The 19,837-nt window shown below is 42.1% G+C and overlaps 1 protein-coding gene across 1 annotated transcript in view; it reads right to left on the bottom strand.

Moving 5' to 3' along the window:
* LOC145423009 (protein NLRC3-like) overlaps positions 1 to 19,837 on the bottom strand; it is a 192,825-nt gene that overhangs the window by 142,208 nt on the left and 30,780 nt on the right. The gene's annotated exons all lie outside the window — the stretch shown is intronic.

A 19,837-nucleotide genomic window follows, 5' to 3' on the forward strand; every position in this document is an offset into this window, starting at 1 on the left:
CACACAAAGACGTAAACACAGAACGGACCGACGCATCAGAATCAACTTTGTCTTTCTCGGCTTTCTCACCCGACGGCTCGTAGACGGACACGCTGTCGGAGCTTAGCGATCCTGATGCGTCCGGTCCGCGCTGCGATTACGTCTTCTTGCGCTGATTCTGAGCTGCAGGTTTTGTCTCTCCAACCAAAATTCACAGAGCCAGCAGCAAAAGAAGCAGCAAACTGCGCTTCACATTTGATCAATGTCATTAATTTTGCTGTTTTGCTTCCACGACTATTAAAATCACACTCCATGCACAGCTAGCTCTCTCTCTATCTCTCTCTGTACTTCAAGAACAGTTTCCCGTCTCCAATCTCTGTTTTCTGTATTATTCATGCGCTTATTACCCACCAGTCTACCGTTGTTTTTTCCCTGCTAATATTAGCATCACACGGCACAGCTTCTGTATCACGTGGTATAAGGCTCCGCCCTTGTCATTTGTTGAGCAGGAAGAGTGAGCACTTGGTTTCATGCAGAGTACGTCCCGGATCAAAATGCGGTACAATCGTCGTCGTCTTTTTCTTTTTCTTTCTTTTAAATCGTCATTTGGAAATGAGATCGCAAATAAGTTTGAATCGAGATCGCGATTTTCTAACGATTAATCGTGCAGCCCTAATCCTATTAGTCGACTAATCGCAAAAATAATCGGTGACTAGTCGACTATCAAAATAATCGTTTGTGGCAGCCCTAATGCACACAGGGAAAAGTTAGAGAGGAAAAGAGAGAGCAGGAAATTACTCTTACTCTTAGGACGTATATGGCCCAACAGGCCTCGTGATACAGATGAGCTACATCCTCCTGGAAAGCAGCTGCCAATACAGTCTCCCCCATCTGCTGGAAGGCAGATGCTTCAAAACAGAGTGAGAAGTAAAGAGAGAGGGAAGGAACTCAAACAAATTAACACTATATTTTATCTTTAATAATCATATATATTGCTTTACCAAAACAGCTTGTTTTTGTGTTTTTTAAACTACCATCTCTCTTAAACCAACTTGAATTGAACAGTGAGCACAGCCACTAAGTTCTATGTAACAAAAATACAGGGATGGAAATAAAGAAATAAAGAACCTTGAACCTTGATGGGAGGGAGGGAGACGGTACCTGCACTGACGTTTAAAAAGAAGGAATAGGAGGAGGAGGGGTGGAGCTCTCCGACAGGGGGAAAACTGAGATTTCAGTAAAGCTCAGTCCAAAGCACTTTCCTAATGATTTCCCTGTAACATTAGTCCTCGAGGTCCCCGTCACAGCAGACTACTGTGAGCGCCACCAGACAGTTAATGAGACAAAAACGAGACGCTCTTACAGCCAGGAGGATGCTTCCAGATGACGCTTGATTAATTTGATTGATTATCTGTGAATAAGTCTTGAGCCTCTCCTCAGTTCTTTATATTTTGCCTGTACTGAGCCAAATGTTCTTCTTCTTCCTTTCTTTAGACTTTCTGAAGGTCATTTAAAGTTTTTCTTTGGACATTAACTGCTTTTTCACCCATTTTCAGTCCAGTCTTTGTACCTGATCGCTTTCAGAGCGATATTTTTGTTTTTTGGGGGGGTTAAACCACTTAACCTAACTCAAGGGGACAAACCCGAGTTGTCAAATACAATACAAAACACACAACTTAGCAAAGAACCAATTTTAAATTTTATCTTTAGGGACTTTGTTACTAGCAACCTGTCACAGAAACACACTATTTAATTTCTTTGGATTGGGAAAGTAGAAGACAGAAAAAAAGGGGACAAGCTGAAAAATCTATCTACAGAGGAGGAACAGTACCTGAAAGTCATGTCAAAAAAAATTCAGCAAACACCTGACACAGGACCTGAAAGATGCACTTGGTCCTTCAGTTGATCCATCTAGTGTTCACCAAAGCCTCATCTCATGGTGTCAGTGAAGGGTGGCTGTCAAGAAGCCATTATTAAGGAAGGGAACAGGGAGAAAAGGCTGAGGGATAACAAATTACACAAGAACTGGACTGAAAATCAGTAGCAGCAGGTCTGATGGAGTGATGAACCAAAATTTGACAGTTCTGGTTCAAATTGTGGTAATATGTCTACAACCACCTGTAAACTACTGTACAGCTCTGCCATAGTTTGGGTCTGCATTTCAGCCAGGGTGTTGGATTTCGTCAAAATTGATGGAATTATGAAAAGTACCACCAGACTTTGATGCACCATGCAATACCATCTGGAAAGCGTCTGATCGGCAGCAGCTTACTAAACACATCGAAACACCATCATTCATGGACTGACCTGAGCCATGTGGGATCATCTCGGCAGAGAATGGAACAAAACGGCAGCTGATATCGAAAGAAGAGCTCTGAATGTCCTTAAAGAAGCTCGGAGAACTATTCCTGAAGACTACTTAAAGGAATTCCAAAGAAATGTGCCTAAGAGAGTTCAGGGCGTGCTGAAGATAAAGATGCTCAAGCTCATTACCTCATTATATCAACTCTGTTTTTGCCTTTTATATTGTATTTTCATGTAAACTTTTCAAATTTAAACTGTTGCACCCGTTTCCCATTACCCAGCAAGTTATATCTTAGAATTAAGGTGTGGCTCAAACTTTTGCACAGTCCTACATTTCCCATCTATAAAATGATTTGACACCTGATAAACTTTTAAAAGCACTGACCTGCCTCTCCAACTATCTGTTTTAAACAACACACACTTACCAGCAGTTGTGTTGCGTTTTCGTCAGGTTAGTGGCTCAGACCTAAAACAGCCCAACATTATCTCTAATTCAGGTCTGGACCCAAGCTGACCCATTAAAGTACGTGGTACTCCTTTTATTTGTACTTGTGTACTCAGGCATAAATTAGACTTTTCAGGTACAAACTAAATAACACAAAGAGGAGCTTATGAATAAGAATGAAACTGAGAGGCCCACTGCAAGAAGATACACACCCAAGTGCTGAGATTGTAAAGATGAAAAGTGAGCAGAGGAAAACGAGCGTTTCAGGACAACGAGGCGGTTTCCTCTTCTTCCCATCTGGCAGCCTCACAGCGGGGAGTTATGAGGTAGCCCCAACCTACCTCACATCTCCCCGCTGTGCAAAAACGAGCTCAGCAACACAAGCATCCTTTCTCTTTCGCGAGTGCATACGTGCACATCTACAGTGCTGCATGCCAATGAACCCATTTTCTTGGAGCACCTACACAAGCTGCAATCTACAGATCGTGTTTCACAGCGCTACAGCGAGAGGCAAACACCTCCCTCTGTTTGTGCTTCATTCTAGCTTCGCCCTTCTCTTCCCAACCACACACACCAACACCTTCCTCTTGTGAATTTTATTTTAATCCTTAACATAAAGACAGCTATAAATTAGGATAATCAAACTTGATTTATTACCTCCTGCACCCCCCCACTGTGTGTTCAACAGGAAGCTAAAGACTGGTGCTGTTAAAGTGTTCAAAAAACAGCAGGAGCTCGGTGTGAGGCCACAGTGGGCCAAAAAACACAAGATGACCTCCAGCAAGGACAAAATGTATCTGGACGTCTCTGTGAGCATCTGTCTCACTGTGTAAGTGTAGCACAGTGTCTGTGTGTGCATGGCTGGGCAACAGAGACAGCACAACTGAAAGCCAGCACTCAGACGAGGACCCGGTGCATCGTCTGTCTCATCTCAGCCAGTTTACTTACAAACTCTTTAAGTTTGAATTTTAAAGCCGACAATGTGCACAGGGCAGTGATATTTAAAATGAAGGTAAACTATTCCAATCTCTGCAGCCCCAATTGTGTATCTCACACACACACACAGTCCTGAATTCATTACTGAAGTCTCATCCAGACGTTCAATGTGCTCTGTAATTAAATTGAGACGTGGGGTCAAAATTCCCACCTAGATTGAGTGAGATGAAATAGAAATCGGCTCTCCTCTAACTGACTTTATAGAAATAATTACATAAGCTGCATTTATAACTGTTATTAAATAACAGCAGCACACGAGAACTAAAGTGTAATCCCAGCACATTTCGCTTCGCTTGCACTGATTCTTTAGAGATGACGACCGTGGTGGGTAATTAAGGGCAAACAATATACAAGTGGCGTGAAAAATGGAGGCTGCATTACCTTTCCAAAGCTTCCTTTCCCGATGGCCCGCAGTATCTGGAAGTGGTCAAAGTTTACTGTGGAGAAAATGAGAAGCAGTTAGTGAGAACGTGTCAGTTTGAGCTGAGCTATAAAACAGGGAACATGACATGTACAGCACTGTGCAAAAGTCTTGAGCCATCCCTCATTTGCTTCCAGGGATCCGGACTTCCCTGTAATCTTTAAAGTGGTATTAAAGAATAGCTCTCCAGGCTTTTTAAAGTGTTTCTGATTTTTAATCCAGGGCTTGTATTTGACCACTTTTTGTCTGTTAAGACCCTTCACACTAATCTCTCAAACATTCAAACATAAACAGACACCTAAGTCACGGAAAGGACCAGAAAACTTAACAAAGAACCAATTTTAAATTGTATCTGTACACATTTACTTGCAGCCTATTGCAAAAAAACAAAAGCCCACATCATTTGTTCTCACTTCTTTAGTTGAAGAATGCAGTTAATAACACCGTTAACACAGACTGACCTGGCAAAACACGAAAAAATAAGGGGGTGGTTCAAGACTTTTGCTCGGTACTGTATGAGAAATGGAAATGTGCACTTCACAATGTATCGCTGCACTTCGGCAGTACTGTGAAGATTAAATGTTTTTTCCTTCCCGATGCATGTGAAAGGTTAAGACTTACATCTCCAAATGTACTGGAAGTGATTTGAACCAGAGGACTCAGCCACACTGTTACTATGTACTGCATAAACACGTTTACCGATGAAGGTAAATCAGACGCTGTCCTGACTGTGTGGCTAAATTTTGTGCTGAAAGCATCAAATCAATTGAATATGATTAACTTGCTATGAGAGGTTTTTACTCCAAGTGTGACTTTTTCTGGCTTCATACACCTTTCAGGGTCAAATTCAAGCACTTTGTGAGCACGTTTAATGTCCATTTTCAACATTTTCCAGCACATTACCATAAAAAGGATGCATATTTCACTTCGCATCACCTGAATAAGACCACGTGAAAGGCCAAATTAATAAGTCTTCTCATCAGATATTGATGCTTCTTTCTTATGTGACACAAAAAACAGGAGGAGACAGATCTTTGCTTGTGTTGTTTTTTAAGTTCATTCATTCAAAACTAACTGTAAGACGCTTAACTACATTGCAGTCTGTGTTATTGTTGTAGACCTAATTATCACCTTTAAAGTGTTTGTGCTAATAACATCATGTAGAGTAAGACAGGCATAGAGAACAGCACTGACTGGGAGAGGCTTTGAACAGATGACATACTCAGATCAATTCAACACTTTAGACTTTAAAAATGCACAAGCGTCTTTCAAAAACCCATTTATTTAATCTATCATCATTGATATTATTATGTACAGTTATAATGTACTGTTCATCTCCCTTAAATAAACAGGCAGCCTTAAAGTGTGAAATAGTCACTTGTCTACTGTCTCAGTGGCTGATAGTGCCCCACAGGCCTCAATGTCAGCTTGAAGCCATCATGTTTCAATTGTTTAATGAGAAACAGATTTTGAATGAAAGCGAGGAAACTTCGGTAGCACAAAAAAGTGCCTATTCTTTGTTCCCATATGGTTCAGTCATATTACCGTCATTTCCCCCTAAGCTGTTCCCAAAGACACCAGGTTAATACTTGAAAAGGCTGCAGCGATACACAAAAATATCATCAATATTCTGTTTACTTGGTGACAACGTCGCTTTTAGCCTTCAATCAGAAAGCCTGACGTTGGCTAGTTAAGCATCGGGCTAACGTTTAACGCTTTCACTTGAGGGAAGTAACTCGTATTACTGCTACTGCTGTGTAATCTTGGTTCAATTCACAGCATATTCTACAAGTTACCCTGCAATAACTAACTGTTAGAATAGCGCCACCGTATTGTATCGCACTGAGTGCACTTCAATCCTTTATCCCGCGAGTTTGCTAGCTAGCAAAATAATAATACCAATTTGAAACAAATAACATGTGTAACGTACACACTCGAGAAAATTATTTACTAGTACTTACACAAACTCCCCCGTTGTGAAAACGTACAAATCCTTCTTGTATTTTTCGTTTTCCAGCAAACACTCATTAAAACGGCCTCCAGGCACATTAGCGCACTCACCCCCGACTGATCAGGGAGGGGGTGAGGGGTCACACACTGAAACAGACTAACGTGCAGAGGTACAGCCCAGGCAGAGAAATGTTGCTTTTAGACTTTGCGACTCGTTTTATTTCTCTATCTGATAAGAAAACTATTCAATCAGATAGTTATTTGTGGTGAATGAAATACGGTTACAGTTTCAAGAAGTTTTAAGCACCAAATCCGAAATCCAAGTACTGCAATATTAAAATCCAATTCAATTTCTTCTTTGCTCCGAAATCTACGACATGACTATATACAGAAAAGCTTGACATGGTATGCAAAAAACCCCCCGAAGACAATACAAATACAAATACATGAACAAAAAAGGTTTTAACTGTCAGTTATGTCATTTTAAAATTTTCCAAAACTAACATTTTCTTTGATTGACTGATATTAAATTGATTAGGGTCAAGTTTAGTGTGAACAATATTACACAAACAAGCACGTGTGTGCGCATGCGCACATATGAGAATCCCTTCGATCACTTCTCATATGTGCGCATGCGCACATATGAGAATCCCTTCGATCGCTTCTCATATGTGCGCATGCGCACATATTAGAATCGCTTCGATCGCTTGTGACGCGGTAACTTTGCTTTGATCCTTTCTGACGTCATAACTTTGCTTTGATCCCAAAACCCATAAATAGGAGCGCTCACCTGTTACTTTATGCTTAACGGACGTTGACCTGCAGCAACTGAAACCCTTTCGAGAAGTTTTGAGAGAAATTTATGAGAGAAACCAAAACAAGTTCAGTTTTGTTTCTCACCAATCCACAGCGCAAACAGACACATTACACCATGTCAGCCAACCCATCCTTCGGCTCAGATGAGCTTGGAATATCTAAAGGGACCATTTTGGGAGATCACCACATGGTGGAGGCTTTCCTTGGAGAAGGAAGCTTTGGTGTTGTAACGAAATGTCGCGATACAAAAAACAACAAAACGGTTGCTATTAAAGTCAACAAGAGCGACCCTGAAATTCTGCTCCAGGCAAAACTGGAAATTTTCATCCTGGAGCAGCTACGACGCTTGGATCCAGACAGGTGCAACATTGTCGAATGGAACGGCTATTTCCTCGATGGAGAGCGCATTTGCTTGAATTTCGAACTCCTCGACCAAAGCCTGTCAGACTACATAGGGGACCGGAATAACCAAGGTCTCCCAATGAGAGAAATCAGGCCAATTTTGAATCAGCTCGCAAATGCTCTGTTCCACCTGGGTTCTGTGGGAATAGTGCATGCTGACCTCAAACCTGTCAACATCATGGTTGTGAACCGCAGTGAGTCTCAAGTCAGAGTCAAACTTATAGACTTTGGCATCGCATGTAACACCTCTGCAGTGATTCCTGGTGACTGTGTGGGGACAATTGGTTATTGTGCACCTGAGATTATGCTTGGCACTCCATATGATGAAGCAATTGACATGTGGTCTCTGGGGCTGGTAGCTGTGGAGCTTGCTACAGGGGTGCCTCTCTATCCTGGGGAAGACGATTATGACGTTTTGAAATTCATAATTGAAACTCAGGGTCAGCTACCAGATCATCTTCTAGAGTCTGGCTTGTACACTGACAGCTATTTCATCGAGGATAACCACAACGAACAGCGCTGGACATTTAAGACCCCAGAACAATTTCAATACGAGACAGATTATCGATCCAAGGAAACTCGATCGATAAAACTTAAGTGTCTCGATGACCTCGAACAACTGCTGAAGGTTAGGCGAGGACTGGAAAATGGCCAAACATTATTTGTAAGGCTAATCAAAGAAATGTTGGCCTTGGATGCAAACCAGCGCATAACACCCTCGGAGGTTCTGAAGCATCCCTTTTTCGACCCTGGCCTCTCAAGGAGAACCCCCTGCACGGACATGAATAGTACAGGGGGAGAACTCCTTGTGCTCTCTCAGCAGCCTTCAAGCTGGAAAAGTCATGGATCGCAAAAATTCAGCTGCAGTTTCCAAAACTCAGTTGAATTTCCTCAAAAAAGAGACATCAACACCTCAGCCAACCCATCTGCCTCTGAAGATGATCTTCAAATAACGAAAGGGACCATTTTAGGAGATCACCACGTGGTAGAGGCCTTCCTTGGAGAAGGAGGCTTTGGTTTGGTAACCAGATGTCGCGATACAAAAAACAACAAAACGGTTGCTATTAAACTCAACAAGAGCGACCCTGAAATTCTGCTCCAGGCAAAACTGGAAATTTTCATCCTGGAGCAGCTACGACGCTTGGATCCAGACAGGTGCAACATTGTCGAATGGAACGGCTATTTCCTCGATGGAGAGCGCATTTGCTTGAATTTCGAACTCCTCGACCAAAGCCTATGGGACTACATTGGGGACCGGAATAACCAAGGTCTCCCAATGAGAGAACTCAGGCCAATTTTGCATCAGCTCGCAAATGCTCTGTTCCACCTGGGTTCTGTGGGAATAGTGCATGCTGACCTCAAACCTGTCAACATCATGGTTGTGAACCGCAGTGAGTCTCCCGTCAAAGTCAAACTCATAGACTTTGGCCTCGCATGTCCTGCTTCTGCAGTGATTCCTGGTGACCGTGTGGGGACAATTGGTTATTGTGCACCTGAGGTTATGCTTGGCATTCCATACGACAAAGCAATCGACATGTGGTCTCTGGGGCTGGTAGCTGTGGAGCTTGCTACAGGGGTGCCTCTCTATCCTGGGGAAGACGATTATGACGTTTTGAAATTCATAATTGAAACCCAGGGTCAGCTACCAGATCATCTTCTAGAGTCTGGCTTGTACACTGACAGCTATTTCATCGAGGATAACCACAACAAACAGCGCTGGACATTTAAGACCCAAGAACAATTTCAATACGAGACAGATTATCGATCCAAGGAAACTCGATATATAAAACTTAAGCGTCTCGATGACCTCGAACAACTGCTGAAGGTTAGGCGAGGACCGGAAAATGGCCAAACATTATTTGTAAGGCTAATCAAAGAAATGTTGGCCTTGGATGCAAATCAGCGCATAACACCCTCGGAGGTTCTGAAGCATCCCTTTTTCGACCCTGGCCTCTCAAGGAGAACCCCCTGCACTGACATGAATAGTACAGGGGCACAAAACCTTGTGCTCTCTCAGCAGCAATCATCGTTTGGGTGGCCAGAATTCTAGGGGAGCTAGAAAATTCTTGTGGAAAAAAAGCCCAAAACAATAACATCAACAAAAACAACCAATGAATATGGTCTTAAACTTGGGCACAATTTGGCTTGAAATCCATCAACTAATCTCTCAATATTCAAAGCGGAACAGCAGACAACTTACCATCACATCAGTCCTTCAATCAGACCTACAACAAACGTCTTCCTTCTCTCACCCCAACCGGTCGCAGCAGATGGCCGCCCCGACCTGAGCCTGGTTCTGCCGGAGGTTTCTTCCTGTAAAAAGGGAGTTTTTCCTTCCCACTGTCGCCAAAGTGCTTGCTCATAGGGGGTCATATGATTGTTGGGTTCTCTGTATGTACTATTGTAGGGTCTACCTTACAATAATACATACAGCCTTGAAGTGAGTGGTGATGTGATTTGCTGCTGAATGAATTGGGAACTAATTGGAAATCTGGATATTAATTAAATAAACCTGCTTTGAGCATCAATTAATTGTTGTTTGAAATTCTTTATAAATATATAAATATAGTGCCACTCTTCTACTGTTTAAATTGCAACTGTTTAAAACTGACTAATTTATTCATACACTTGAGCATAAACACACGCACAGTAAATGGCCTGTATTTGTACAGCGCTTTACTTAGTCCCCAAGGACCCCAAAGAGCTTTACACTACATTCAGTCATTCACACATTCACACACTGGTGATGGCAGCTACATTGTAGCCACAGCTGCCCTGGGGCGCACTGACAGAGGCGAGGCTGCCGGACACTGGCGCCACCGGGCCCTCTGACCACCACCAGTAGGCAACGGGTGAAGTGTCTTGCCCCGGGACACAACGACCGAGACTGTCGGAGGCGGGGCTCAATCTGGCAACCTTCCAATTACAGGATGAACTGCGAACTCTTGAGCCACGATTGCCCTATATACACATATACTTTACAGTACTAGTCAGTGCTTACATACTAGTTCTTTTCCCTACTTTTTCATGCTTACTGGTACAAATGCCTGTTACTAGAGTTAAATGCTATCAATGTATTCTCACAGTTATGGAACTGTACAAATGCATACAAAATAACGCTCACGTAAACATAACTGTGCACTAGTTTGCCCTTATTGCTGCAGTTTGTTTCAAGTTGTTCTCTCACACACACACACACACACACACACACACACACACACACACACACACACACACACACACACTATGTAACGTTTCAGCAAGAAAATACCGCCCCTCCCCCCCACAGTGACACCACCACCACTAGTCTGCACAGCTGACATGAGGCAGCATGGATCCATCCTTTCATGCTATTTATGCCAAATTCTGACCCGACCATCTGCATGTCAGAGCAGAAATCAAGACTCATCAGACCAGGCAACATTTATCCAATCTTCTCATGTCAAATTTTGAGAACTGTAGCTTCAATTTCCTGTTCTTAGCTGACCAAAACGCTCTTCTGCATTCTTTGGTTGCAACAAATGGTTGTATGAGCTACGGTTGCCTTCCTATCAGACATTTTTCTCTGACCGTTGACATCAATAAGGCAGTTTTTCCAAGAGAACTGCCTTTCACTGGATATTTTCTCATTTTTGTCACCGAAAAGGGTGTCTGTGTTACTTCTTGTCTTATATATATTGTCTCTGTTTTCCTCTGTCCTTTGTCAGTGTCTGTTCACCTACCCCTGTGTCTCCATATTCCCAGTGTTCAAGGTTTCCGAGTGTTTTCCCAGTTTAGGTTTTCATGGTTGGTTCTGTTTGCTACTCAGCCAGAATAAACAGCTCGCTCTTTTTAAAAGTAGGCTCCAGAATGGATGATGGCATGTTCGCATGTCTTTATGCAACACTGAGTGTGCTGAACTAAAGGTAGGCCTAGTTTCATTTTCATGGTCATTATTATCATGACAATGATTACGCCTTATTCTGATTATTTCTCCCTTTTGGAGATGTAACATTTACATGAGGGGTGTAGGAACATTTCCCCCTAAATATTTTTAGATAAATTTTTGTTGAAGTCACTGTTTTTGTCGTATTGATGATGCAGCTAGAATAAGTGCTTTTAAATAAAAGAATAACCATTCAAAGTGCTCAGTGGTGAAACTGTAACTCTTTCAGAGTTTGACAGCTGGACAAGTGATGCCGTATTTAAAGAAACATGAGATGAGTGCAGCATATTATCTGAACAGAGATCATTCAATGAGCAAGAATAAACACTGAAAGAGAAACACTTCACTGTTGATTATCATATGAAGTCTAATAAAAGCTGTTAATCTGTTAATATCCTGCTAATCTGCATACAGCAAATACAGAACATGCGACTTTAAAGCATCCAGCAAAGTGATAACTGTCCTCTGCCCACTAAGTAGTGACTCTACAAAAGATTATTTTCAATATCATCTTTATATTATATTTAGTTATTCTCCAGCGCAACAATGTAAGGAGCTCTGTGATTGGTTAGGAAAGGACAGACTGGCCACCTCGATTTTTCTTCACTGCACATTGATCCATAGCTTTGCTCTGTAAAGGCTAACAAAGTGCTTTTGCTTTACAAAGACATTCAGCGTCGGTATTCACTCTTTTAAAATGCCACTGAACACTGGAGTGAAATGGAGCCCTGATCCTCAGAGTTTTATTGTTGCTAACATTTCTTATAGATAGCACAGATAGTGCCCCACTGCAGTAATCACTCATGTCTAGATATTCCTGTTAAAAATGAGTTTTTCCTCCCCACTGTAACATGGCAAACATAGCAAACGGATAATCCAGCTGAAGCTTCAGACAGCCGTCAGACAGTGAAACACTGCCATCTGCTGGACGCGAATAACAAAGACGCTGCTTTGACGGGTGAGGGAGTTTCAACAAGTCTGCAACGACTCAAGCATCAAACTACAGAACTATTGTAGCGGACATGGTGCTCTAATGACTGCTTCATTAACGCAGGTCAGAAAGGATCAAACATATCAATAAATCATAAAACACAAAACGTCTCTTATTGCCCAGGGCTCAGGAAGTGAGTGTGTTCCTTATAGCCCAACACGTTCTCACTCCCAACTCGTCAAACGTGTGACGCATGGTCAGGCTCCCTCTGCTTCACTTATGGACCATATGGACCACCAGGTAAGACCATTTAAACGGACAGCATTTATAGAATGACTATTAAAAGTCTGCGAGTGTCAGTAATGTTAATGTGGTTATGTTAGTAATACACCGAGTGCTAATATAACAGCTTTAAGATGCATTTGTAGATATTATTACGTGTTTTACCGTCTTTATGGTGCTAGCTTAAAGTTACGGTGTAAACGTTAGCTTATATTGGAGGAAAGCTGTTACTGTTTAAACGATGTTAGCACAGAAATATTAGCTTCTGTCATGACTGATGAAGTTACTAGTTAATAAAGTTTCCAGTAAAGTGTTTAATCGCAGCCACAGACTGACAGCAAATATCTCGATTAGCTTCAGTGCATCTGTAATAAATATGTGCAAGTTTCAGTGCTTCGTTTAAACTGTATGATACTTATACTGACCCAGGGTCAGTGTAAAATACAATCCTAGCTGTGTGAACAAAGCCTGGCTGCTTTAATCCTGCATGACAAACCTCAGGATGCAGGTTATTATTACTCTTTCCTGCTGGCACACCTGTCACACCTGAGAGTCAGCTAGAAACTCACAGTGACGTGGACATCATGCAAAGACTGCCAGACTCTGTAATACTGCAAATGATCAGTGACTCAGGTTATCACTAAACTTTAAACGGCACCTCTGTGTCTCTGTGTGCTGAACATCTAGGATTGAGTCAGGCTGCATTGACTGTGGGACTTTAATGTGTTAAAAGCAGGTTGAAGACGGCTCAGAAACATTTGAAGATTAAAATTTAGCATTATGGCTGCTGGTGGTTTGTAAAGCCTCTACTCAGCTGTATTTTTGTTACTAATTTATGTTTGTTGTTGTTTAACACAGATTTCAGAAGAGCAAATATGCTTAATAGTTTAACTAGATTTCATTTGTCAGTGTGGGACTGCTGAGTCACCTGAAGAACTCATTTCATTCATTCTCCACATGATGTTCATTTACAGAAATGTTTCACAGGAACTGATTTCTCCCAAAGGGTGAACTAGTGTGTTTCCATAGATTACCTCTGTATGAATGTACTTCTTAAATGAAGGCAAGTGTTTGTCCTTTTTTGTTCCTCAGGTACAGTACGTGATATCAAGGGCAGGCGGTCATCACTGGGGGTAGACAAGAAGCAGACGTACTTCCAAGAGGGAGCTGCAGTGAGGTCAGAGGTCAGAATCTGAAACAGCTCAGGTTTATATTTTAGAGGTTATAAAAAATCAAAATGTATTATTTAAAGAAACCTTTAAATAATAGTCATAATTATGATTATTATAAGAAATATCAAACATTTAAGTGGATTTTCTGTTACACATATCGTGTTAGCCCTGCAATAAACTGGCAGCCTGTCTTTGTCCTGTATCAGCTGGGATAGGCTTCATCCTCCTGCAACCCTGAATTGGATACATTGTATTCCAATTATGTAATCTGATCATTTACAAACTCAAGGTATCTAATCAAAATGTAAGTGATGCCGCCCTTGACAGACAGGGAGATTTTATTCCTCAAAGACCATCATCCAGTCGAAGTACTAGTTGCCACGTGGTCAGTGTTCTCACAACCATTGATTTTATCTCACAACTTGTTTTCACCAAAGAATTTCAGTAAGTAAATATTCTTCAATCTCTTTTTCCCCCCAGTGTCTGCAGATCAGCATCAGTGTCCACGTGAAGAACCTAGTTATGTTGCCAGTGTCAACCCAACAAAAGGTACTTTACCTTCTTGTATATATTGTGATTCCTTTACTTTTATATTTGTTGTTATAGTTGAGTTAGGCAGGGCTTTTGTGCAGTCCTAAGAAACATACTGCCTAGAGTGTTTTTCACTTTGTGGAAGAGTTTCTTTATTTTTTTTCTGTTAGTGTGTGGAACTGAGGTGCTTCGTCAGGAGCTCCTTCAGTTGTTGGAGGATGGAGAAGAGGACGCAGCCATGACTTGTGAGACGTTGTCTGAGTCAGCTGCTACTCACTGGGCGATCAGAAACATGGTGTCCTTGCTAAAGTGGAAAGAGGCCAGGCCTTGTCTTATAGACAATATGTTAGCTACTCTGGATCCACAGTCACACCGTGTGTGTCAGTGTGGCAAACAAGTAGTTGTGAGGTGTCTGGACTGCCTGCCTCTTCCATTCCTTTGTGCTGACTGTGATATTGCAGTTCACACACGCTTTGTCCTGCACAGCAGAGAGGCAGTAACAGGAGGGTTTTTGCAGCCTTCATCAGAGTTTCACAATCCAATATGTACGGTTTTTAAGTCTTATGCATTTATTGCTATGTACTATGAGTGTGTGCTGTTATTGTATATTTATTGTGTATCATTTAATTTCCAATTCTTTTTATATATATTGTGTGTTTTTAATGTTAGTTCGGCTGTTGCCTGTGCAAAGACCAGACTGTGTGTGACTGCCCAGCAGGTAACGTTGAGGTTTCACCCGGTGCAATTGTGGCTCTTGTAACCATAAATGGTAAGTTGCTCTTTTGTCACACAGTACATACACAATAGATGTGTTTGCAGGTTTTATTGCAAATTGTACATTGCTACATTGTTTTGAATTACCCTCGGCCCGCAGTATATGTGGGCACCTGTCAAAGGTCATTTGGATTTACCAGACCGCTTTGAAAACAACATGGGAAAAAATGAATGTCTTTGTTGAGCCATGACTGGATTTCTCCTTATCCTTCCTAAAGGCCGTTATAACCTTGCACTGCCAGTGGTGAGCTGCACCAGCTGTGGCCTAATGTGGTCCCCCTCAGTTAAGGACTTCCAGGGTGGTGGATATTGGCCTGGCACCTTAAATTTCTGCACCCTGTTTTCAATGGATGTCTTTCAGTCTTTCTATGACATTAAGAAGCTGCAGCAGGGATGTCACTTAAGGCCTTTGTCAAAGTGCTGCATGAACGAACAGCCCATTTTGGAAGGGTGAGTTTCTAAATTTGTCAAGTTTAAGGAAATTGTGCAAATCAATGTTTATGATGACTGTCCGTGAATATTCTGTTGTTTGTCCTCTACTTAAAAGACTGGCCGAATATCAGCTGATGCCTTCAGCAAAAGTTTCTTGGAGTGGAGTGCTGTAAAGTGTGAGGTGGACAGGATGTGCAAGGAGCCATGCTTTAGCTGCCCTGCCTGCACTCCAGACATGCTCGCCGTCTCAGTTGATGGAAACTGCAAGCTTTATCGCTTTCAATCAAATGCAAGGTACGTTATGCATTGTGTACATAAATCAAATATGGATTTGTACAAAAATTGTATTTTGATGTTTCTTTTCAAACAACTGTCACCGTGTTCGTTCAGCACTTCAGAGCAGGCGAACTTTGAAGGTGTCTTCATTGAGAAAGATGAGGAAGTTGCTGAGTTTGTGAAATACATCCAGAGACACACAAATGATGTAAGATACACATATATATCAGTGCTGTCAGCGTTAATCTTGTTAAAATGACGTTAACGCCATAACCATATACTCATACGTGTGTGTGTGTGGATACATATTTGGATGGGTGGATATTTATTTTGTTTTTCTCTTGGTGTTGTCGTAATACTATTTACTTGACTTTATCTTAATGTGTACTTCATTTTGAGTAGCTCACACTTGGATGTGCGAGGTATACTGCAGCTTGTAGTCTTGGATACGTTTAAGACATTTTGTTATAAGGTTGAATGAATTCAGCAGTCATGTATTGTGACCTCCTTTCTATAGATCAAATGGGGAGGTGCGTTTCAGGATGGGGCCGGTTCTACAGTTGGAGAAGAGGTGGAGCAAGTAAACAGTTTCCTGTCTAGGGCGGCCATCACAACGAAGTACATGTCTAAAGCAGGTGTGTGTCTGTGTGTGAGATTCCACTCAGTCTCCTGCTCATTCATTCTTATTTGTATACTAACTGAAATGCAGGGCGAACAGACATGCTGAGCCTCCTGGCTTTGGGCTGGAACAAAAGGAAAGTGGAACAACTGGGCCGCACTTTGAGCCAGAGATATCTAAAGGTCATTTTTTCAACACCCATTTTAATGTGTGTGGTAATGGGGGGGAAACACCAGTACTCTAAAAATGTCCATATGAATGACATTTATTAATGTATTCTTAGATCATAAGGATCTTTAGAGAACAAGTGGAGAGCCTGAATGCGAGCAGAAATGAGCTGGGTGTGGATGACGACACACTGCAGCAGTGGGCTGAAGGTGAGTCTCAATATAATGCACTCGTGTATAACAACAGGACCCACCATGGCCTCATTAAAGAACTTAGAGTTAAGATCTTTCTGACAGTGTCAACAAACAATGAAAAATAAGCTTGTAAAAGCAGAATTGATGGCAGAGTTGTTGCGTTTGATCAAATTGGATTGGACCTGGGTTGAAGTGATGTCGTACTAGTTGGTTTTATAAAGCTGAACACCAACATACTTGTTATCTCATGATAATGCAGCACATGAAGGCTCCAGATGTCTTATAATGAATATCATCAAGTCAGTGATTACAGAGTCCACTGTAGTTTGGTGACTGTTACTCATCCTGTGTTCTGATTAATATTCCTCTCACTTAGAAACGGATCAAACTGATGGCAGCCTTGGAGCGTTGCAGGCACGAGTAGAGGAGCTTGTCGTCATCATCAGAGTGCGAACACAAAGTCTTTACAGACAAAATGGTGTCACAGTTTCTTTGAAACGGACCGTTTGATGCTCAGTTTGTACAGCTTGTACAGCTACTTTGTAAACAGAATAAAATCAGATCCAGGTTTGTTTAAGCTGGATGTGATTTGTTCTAGCAAACGAATTGATGAGTGTAGATTAAAATGTAAATATATGCATTATGTGAAGGTGTTCCTTTTTATGATTATTTACAGATAGCAACAAGAGGCGACACAGAATTCACAAGGTCATCTTAGATGAGAAGAAACGCTTGGCGGCTGCTGTTGACGACTACAACAAGGAAACAAGCAACAAAGCAAATCGTATCCAGTGATGCCCTCATGCAGAGCGACGTTTGGCCCTGGCAGAGCACAAGTGAACGTAAGCTCTTGATTTCTAAATATCCTTTTTAAACAAACTCCCAGTATCTGAGCAGCAGTTGAATGTTTTGTTCTTGAATCATAATATGCTGCTATGTTTTCCCATCTGATGTTGTTAAACTGCAGCTGCTGCTGACCTCCGGACAAAGAGAAAGGTCTTTGAGAAGGTGATGGCTGTGAGGCGCCTGAGAGAGGAGGAGATGATCCTTTGCAGGGAGATGCAGCATCACTGGACAGTGTTGCAAATGCGATCTGTGGTGTTGGGGACAATCTCCTCAGACTGTAAGCACATCTTTTATTTATTTATACATTTGGTGATGAATTGATTGAAAATAATAGCAGATGCTAAAGTCTTACTGGATCTTTTACCTATATTTGGGTTGCTAGCTAACACTGCCTTCTCCCTTAAAAAAAGCTTAATTACATGATCCTAATTCCTTGTGTTTATGAGGTGAGTTTTTTTGTCTGTTTGTTTGTTTTACTTATATTTAATAGTTTTGTTGTTTTTACAGCCTCCCTTGTTGGCATGTCGGAGGATGCACAGAAAGGACTCCATAGCCTGGTTTAAAAACAAAGTGAACTGAAAGCTGAAACGCTCAAAGTAAAGGACGTGTACAAGAGAATCCTCAGCCACCAACCACTCCTGGAAATGGACTCAGAGGAGGAGGAGGACGTTCCAGACGATGAGAGTGATTTGAGCACTTCTGATGAAGACTGATTGTGTCATCATTGATGTTATGTTTGCTAGAATAAAAAGTTAATCACATCTGTTTAATGTGATTTTTATAATGTCTGTTTTAGAAATTGCTTATCAACAGACATTTTACATGTTGAGAAGAAAAATGTAATTCCCTTGGTGCAGTTGTTTACCCTGAATCATTCTTTCCCATCTAATTTAATGACTCGTGTACATGTTCAGATACAATAACATAATTGAATTCATGGGATGCTTTCTGGGCTGCTCAAATTACCACAAAATGTAAAAGCACCAGGCAGCACACTCACAAGGACATGTTTTGTTCAGTGTTTTGTTGAAGAAATCAACAAGTACAACTGAGATGTTTGCTGTAGTGGTGTGTTTGTTAAGAAGCATGCCAGCACACTGGTGAACTGACAGTCCCAGAATGCACCCGAGCCAGTGACTCGCCCCAGAACAAATGACATTAATTATCTAGAAAGACAACTGTGATCAAAGACTAAGTAAAAGAGTAGGAAACAAAAGATAAGGAAAGGTACTGTGGGGTAGGAAAGAAAGGCCAGAGCTGTGCAAAATGACCTCCAGCAGGCCACAAATATGCACGTCTGTTCAAACGGTCAGATACTGACTCCATGAGGGTGGTATGAGGGCTCGACGTCCACAGGTGGGGGTTGTGCTTACAGCCCAACATCGTGCAGGATGTTTGGCATTTGCCAGAGAACACCAAGCTTGGCAACTTTGCCACTGGCGCCCTGTGCTCTTCACAGATGAAAGCAAGTTCACACTAAGTACTTGTGACAGAGTCTGGAGACATATTGGAGAACCTTCTGCTGCCTGAAACATCCTCCAGCATGATGGTTGGGCAGTGGGTCACTAATGGTGTGGGTGGCATTTCTTTGGGGGACCGCACAGCCCCCCGTGTGCTCGGCAGAGGTAGCCTGACTGCCATTAGGTGCTGAAATTAGATCCTCAGACCCCTTGTGAGACTAAATGCTGGTGCGGGTGGCCCCGGGTTCCTCCTAATGCAAGACAGCGCTAGACCTCATGTGGCTGGAGCGTGTCAGCAGTTCCTGCAAGACGAAGGCATTGATGCTGTGGACTGGCCCGCCCATTCCCCAGACCTGAATCCATTTGAGGACATCTGGGACATCACGTCTCACTCCATCCACCAACTGCACCACAGACTGTCCAGGAGTTGGCAGATGCTCTAGTCCTGGAGTCTGGGAGGAGATCCATCAGGAGACCATCTGCCACTTCATCAGGAGCATGCCCAGGTGTTGTAGTGAGGTCATACAGGCATGTGGAGGCCACACAGACTACAGAGCCTCATTTTGACGTGTTTGAAGGACATTACATCAAACCAGATGAATGATTCTGTATTGCACTGATCAAGGAACCAACCCAATAGGAGCTAAAGGCATCCTCTTCACATTACTTAACATAGTGAGTTTATACTATGTTTAATGTGCATTTTCTTCATCAGTCTAGAACATAACATGTTAGCGCTCCCTGGTTCTTTTTGGAGACAGATCCTGAGACAGCAGGCAGCTTTGGAGAACTCATGCCAGCTGTGGTCATTAAGGAAAACTTTGATTTAATATTGATTTCATGACAACTATCCTCAGGCACATATTCCTGGATATATACAATGACACGAGTAGACACTAACCCCCAGCAGTCTG

The sequence above is a fragment of the Astatotilapia calliptera genome, chromosome 3 (assembly GCF_964374335.1).
Source record: "Astatotilapia calliptera chromosome 3, fAstCal68.1, whole genome shotgun sequence".
Classification (NCBI taxonomy): Eukaryota; Metazoa; Chordata; class Actinopteri; order Cichliformes; family Cichlidae; genus Astatotilapia; species Astatotilapia calliptera.